General features: G+C 36.0%; 1 non-coding gene across 1 annotated transcript; it reads left to right on the plus strand.

Moving 5' to 3' along the window:
- The first annotated feature begins 570 nt into the window (after positions 1-570).
- On the plus strand, positions 571-677 carry LOC141669216 (small nucleolar RNA R71). Its single transcript, XR_012553507.1, has one exon. It is a non-coding gene; the product is annotated as a small nucleolar RNA R71 (small nucleolar RNA).
- Positions 678-6,616: the final 5,939 nt, after the last annotated feature.

Raw genomic sequence — 6,616 nt, forward strand, 5'->3', positions numbered from 1 at the left:
TTTTTTATTAGCTTGTTGCAGCTGAATTTGTTATTTTGGTGCATACTATGGTTGCTGAAACTCAGGGGGTTGTGCTGCTTAGCTAGATACTGCCGATAAGGCTGTTGAATCGCATTCTGAGCATTGCTCCAACTGAAATTAGGATGATTGTGGTTGTTAGGATGATAGGTGGCTGGCACAGGTTACTGCGATCACTGGAAGTTGCTCACGAACTGAGCTGATTCATTAGATATTGCACACTGACTAGTCTCATGGGCACCAACACAATTCTCACAGACACTAGTAATTTGATTAACTCCATAATTAGCCAAAGTGTCCACCTTCATTGTCAAAGCCTTAAGTTGGGCAGCTATAGCAGTTGCTGCATCCAACTCTAGAGTTTCTGCTAATTTTCCCTGAGTTAGTCTCTGGGAAGGATTCTGGTACTCATTAGCAGCCATCAGTTCAATAAGTTCATAAGCTTCATCATAGCTCTTAGCCCACAAGGCTCCTCCTGATGCTGCATCAAGCATGGGCCTATAAGTAGGACCCAATCCATTGTAAAAATAGTTGATAATCATCCAATCAGGCATGCCATAGTGTGGGCACTTCCTTAGCATCTCCTTATATCGATCCCAAGCCTCACACAGTGATTCTCCAGTTTGCTGCGCGAACTGGGTAAGAGCATTCCTGATTGCTGCAGTCTTCGTCATGGCAAAAAATTTAGTGAGAAACTTTTGAGCAAGATCTTCCCAAGTTATGATAGACCCTGCCGGTAGAGAGTGTAACCAGCACTTAGCTTTATCCCTCAAAGAGAATGGAAAGAGTCGCGGCTTGATAGCATCTTTAGTCACACCATTGAACTTTAAAGTGTCGCAGATCTCAATGAAATCCCTGATATGCATGTTGGGGTGTTCGGTAGAGAACCACCAAACTGAACTGAGTTTTGTATCGTGTGAATCGTGCTTGACTTGATCTCAAAAGTGTTAGTCGTGATGGCTGGTCTAATGATGCTAGACTGAATGTCATTAATCTTTGGCTTAGAATAGTCCATCAAAGCCTTCAGATTTTCTGTTTGATCACCCATAGCTATTATAATTGGCTCTTCAACTTTCTCTTATTCTTCTACCTTCTTTTCTTCCTCAGAAACTTCCCTGTGAATTACCACAAGTTCTTCCTCGGCTTTATCCAGTATTCTCTTACGAGTACGCGAACGCGTATGCACCTGAAATAAAACAAGGAAACAAATAATTAACAATATCCGAGTCAATGAACTTTAACGACCATTGATGGAAAGCACATAAACTAGTAATTAACACTGCAGTCGCCGACAATGGCGCCAAAAACTTGTTAGTCGCTAAACACGCGCTAATTTTACACGCAAGTATACGAGTTCGCAAGTAGTACAAAATCTTTTCTATTTCGTTCCCACAGAGACTGTATTGGTTAACTATTTAATTCATGCACCTAAGCAACAATGTATGGTTATTATTCAATGCTAAGAGGATAACAAATTGAGAATGTTTATAACTAAGAATTACGCTAACTATTATAACTACGAGAATAAGATTGATTGAATTAATATATATGACATACATGGGATTATAACTTCATTAAATACTTCATTCAATAGCCTTATTATTCTCAACCTTAGCATGCAATGGTGATGACACTAATCAGACAACACGAAACTGATAAACGCCAACTTTCGTTGCACGAGTACCATTCTACCAAACATCCACAAAAGAGATAGAAGCTGAATAGACACCAATTATTTGGACTAAAAGCAAATCTTTACCTTTATTCAGATAAAATAAGGTTTTATCTATTGTACCTCTTTTGAATCCACTTTCAAGTAGAAACTGAGCAAGGGTTTCATACCATGCTCTAAGTGCTTGCTTCAGTCCATAGAGTGCCTTATCAAGTCTGTAAATATAGTCAGGATGTTTAGGATCCACAAATCCTGGTGGTTGTTCAACATAGACTTCCTCTTCAAGTTCTCCACTGAGAAATGCACTCTTGACATCCATCTGGAAGACTTTGAACTTCTTGTGAGCAGCATATGCCAAGTAGATTCTGATTGCTTCCAACCTAGAAACAGGAGCAAATGTCTCATCATAGTCAATACCTTCCTGTTGGGAATATCCTTTAGCCACCAACCTTTCCTTGTTTCTGATGATTGTTCCATCAGAATCAGTCTTGTTTCTAAAGACCCACTTTGTGCCTACAATTGACCTGTTATTAGGTCTAGGCACCAGCTTCCATACTCCATTTCTTTCGAACTCATTCAGTTCTTCTTGCATAGCCATGACTCAATCTGCATCCTTAAGTGCTTCTTCTACTTTCTTTGGTTCTTCTTTTGAAAGTAGATTATGATATAAACATTCATTCTGAGTTGCACTTCTTGTCTTTACACCAACATCAGGATTTCCAATGATCAGATCAGGAGTATGATCCTTAGTCCATTTTTTGGGACTTGGAAGTGTCCTTCTAGAGCTAGATGCCCCCCCTGAATTGTATGCCTCATTAAATGCATTTGAGGCTCCCCCTGAATCTATTGTGTTATCTCCTGATGAAATATTGGGACTTGACTCATGTTCATCTGATGTTGAATCAGCATTAGATTTTGAGAGATTTGATTGAGAAGAATCTTGAAATGATTTTCTAGTGTTAGTACCATCAGTTGACCCTTGCTGTTGCTCCCCGACAACATGTGCAAGTTCGGTAGTACAGTGATTATCTTCAGAGTCTGAAGAAGTGTCAGGATTTGGATCATCAGGATTTGACAGTTCATTAGAGTTTGATCCAGATTCCAACAATGCATTTTCATTTTCAAATATTAAGCTTTCATGAGTGTCTTTTTCAAAACCAGGAATCTTCATATCATCCAAAGATACGGTTAGGTCACACACACTATAGAAGGGGGTTAAATACAGTGTATACTACAATCAAATCGAATTAAAAACACAAGTATGAAACATAGAATAATCTTATTAATAAATCAGTATTACAATAAAACCGTTCTCTCTCAGTGATGAACAAATATCACGAGAGCTGTTAGGGTTACAATGAATAATATTCTCGATTAAGATAACATGTTTAGTGTAAACCCTATGCTGTGTTTATATAGACACACAATTACAAGATAATCTTTTAATTGATATCGAACATAAGTCTACATCCTAAAATATATCAATTAGTTATCTTTTCTTCCCAGTCTTCTATTTTTCATATAATTCTTCTCTAAGCATATCTCTTCTTGTTTTAGTCTTGATCTTCTTTCCTTTCAATCAGCCGCCTTCCTTGTCTGAATGTCTTCTTAAGTCCTGATATTATCTCCTGATAAATATCTTTTGATATCTTAAGTTCTGATAACTTAAGTTCTGATATCTAACAATCTCCCCCAACTTGTAAATTAGCATAATATACAAGTTCAATAGATATTTGATGATGTCAAAAACATTAAGTACAAATGCTTATAAGAATTTGACTAGATAACTACAACTCACAGTCCTTGTAGCTTTTACCATCCTTAAAGTCTGATTCCAGCTTTAGCCTATATATACTTCAGAATTTAACAGTTGTAGTCCTTGACTTGGCTTTGGTGTGTGATCTCTTTAATGTCAGGAGTTGTTCTGAGATAGTTCTTCAAAAGATTTCTCTCAGCATATTCAAGTTTATTCTGCATCCTTCTTTTTGCATCTTTAAGTTCAACTATATCTTCACCTGTCTGGAAGATAGCAGCCCTGAGATCGTTTATTTTTGCTTTCCTTATTTCCTGATCCATTCTGATGACATAAGCTTTATCAGACTCTAGATTGAATTCAAGACCCTTAATACCAAGAAATGTAGTGATTTTGGCAGTATTAGGCTTCATCTCAACTATATCACCATTGTGAGCTCTGTACTTAGGATGGTATGGCCTGTCAGACTTTACAGAGTAAAGTTTATTCTACCTTTGAATATTAGATTTTAAGTAACTGGTAGCACCATTTGTTGATCTGTTCTTCACTTGAAGTAGAAATAGCACATGTTACAATTCTTCAAAGTACTTCAAAAGAATAACATCCTTTCTTATTTGGAATACCCTCCCATCTGTCATAAAATATAACATGATATCTTCTTTCAATACAGAGTGGTAGACCATTTGTACAGACTTCAGTTAATTCAATCTTTCAGGAGATGTTCCTACTCCTGGTTCACTCAAAGAGGTTGGATCAGAGGTAGTATTATTTACTCTCTTTTCTTTAGAACTACCCAATCCTGATTTATCTCTAGCTTCCTTTCCTCGAATAACTCTTGCTTCAAAACCACTTGATGTAGTCTTCAAAGGTTGAGTAGATTGTTGAGCTTTAGTAAACCCATGTAGTAGAAATTTTGAAGGTTTAACATGAGCAATGTCAGAGGTTTCCTTTCCTTTATCTTCTGATATCAAGACAACATGAGCTCTTTCAGAGGTTGCTTGCTTCCTTGTCATATCAGAATTTACTAAGTCTTGTTCTTGAACAACATGAACTCTGTCAGAGGTTGTTTGAATATTCTTCTTCTTCTTCAAAATCAGACTAGTATCTTCATCAGAATTTACTTATTCATCCATGGTTGGCAGATAGATTTTTACAGAATCATCAACTTCAGCTTTGCCCTTGAACCTTGGATCTACCTCTATTTATGATTTGGCTCTGAATTCAGATTTGGTTGCCTCGGAGTTTGTCTTCTCTTTAATCACAATGCCCTTAGGCTTTTGAGGATTCTTTACAGAAATAGAAGCTTTAGACTTGGATTTGACATTTTATGCTTTAAATTTGGCTTCTTCTTTCTTCAGACTTTCAAAGTCCATTCCTGGATTGTCTTTGAAAAATAGTATTTTTGAAATTTCTTCATCCACCTTCTGTAACTTGGGGTCTTGATAGTTGACTGTTGTTTCCTTCCCCTTAAGCTTCAGTGTTTGCATAATCTTCTGTGATTCTTGACTTTCACCCTGTATCAGAACATCAGGCTTAGTCAGAACTTGCTTATCAGGACTTATTCTTTTATCAGCATCAGAGCTTGATCTCTGTGTAGAAGTTCCTGCTTTCCTGAATGAAGAACCTTTTCCTTGACCATGACCTCTACCTCTTTTAGAGTTTCCCTGGTCTTCATTATCATCATCCTTACCCTTCAGTGGTTGATCAATTTTGCATTTGGACTTAATCACTTTCTCCCCCTTTTTGGCATCATCTGGTAGAAGGAGAGAGACAAGCAATTCCACAGAGTTTTGGATTTCATTGAGTTAATCTTGTTGAGTAGCTTGATTCTTTAAAATATCAGATATTTGAGCTTAGTTATTTTCTTGAGTCTTTTATATATACCCAATGCGATCAAAGGCTGACTTAAAAAACTTGTTCTTTTCCAATTTGACATTCATGTCTTGCTGAATTAGTGTTTCTTAAATTTTGTTCACCTTGGCTTGAGTTATTGAGTGTTGACCTTGAAGGTGCCTGGTACTCAATGCAGTAACTCTGAGCTGTGCTTTGAAGTCATCATTCACCAGCATCTCATCAGCTTTAGCCAGGTGCTCAGCAAGAATATTTGCAGTAGGAACAAAATCAACTTTGTTCCACTCCTTGATCCATTCTTTTCCTCTTGGAGTTTCACTCCAAGGTACTGGTGCATCCTCTCTAACAAACTTTTTAATCAAATCACCTTTATTACCTGTTTGTAAAGGCGCATGTCCTGAAGGACTAGCTGATGGATTTTTAATCGCAGCGGGGCATGGCAAAACACTTGTACACATATAAAATCCAAATAAAAGCATATAAATCGTGGTAAAAACATAGAGATCGAATCTAACCTTTAAAATAATTCGGAGACAACGAGCAGAGATTCTTAGCAGTTGCTCCTCAAGTGTGAAGCACTCCACCGGTATCCACCAAGAAAACGATGTTAAGGAGGAGGAAGGAGGTGGAGAGAATTGGGTTTTCCAAACTATTTGGGTTTTGGGGTTCTAATGAAAATAGGGTCTATAATGGTATATTTATAGGCAAATTTTTCAGCTGAAATTTTCCCATAAATAATATTATTATTATCCCATTTATTACTCTCATTAATAATTAAAACACCTTTTAATTATTAATCCTTTTTCTAAACACTTTAGAAATAATTCTCTCTCTTAATTTAATTTCCAAAAATTAAATCCTTTAATTAATAATATTAAGAACTTTTCTTAATTAATTTATAATTAATTAAATCTCATTTAATCAATTATTAAATTTTCCAATTAATTATTTATTTCACAAATAAATAATTATTAGCCATTATTAATTAATTCCTCGACCATAAAATCATTCTCTTTTTATGGTGTGACCCTGTAGGTTCAATATTAAGCCGGTAGTAAAAATAAATAATAATAAAAATATTTTATCATTATTTATATAAATTCTTTAATTTATTAAATATGATTAATTAATTAATCACATTTATTCTACATCGTGAGGGATACTTCTCAGCATATCGCGACTATCCAGATAATATGAATTCACTGCTTAGAATACCAAGAACCTATTCAGTGAATAGTTACCGTACAATAAACTCCTTCTACCCTACAATGTCCCGATTAAATACAAGGCATGGATCTCGTGTCAAGCCTATCTAATTCAAT

The sequence above is a fragment of the Apium graveolens genome, chromosome 6, assembly GCF_009905375.1.
Source record: "Apium graveolens cultivar Ventura chromosome 6, ASM990537v1, whole genome shotgun sequence".
Classification (NCBI taxonomy): Eukaryota; Viridiplantae; Streptophyta; class Magnoliopsida; order Apiales; family Apiaceae; genus Apium; species Apium graveolens.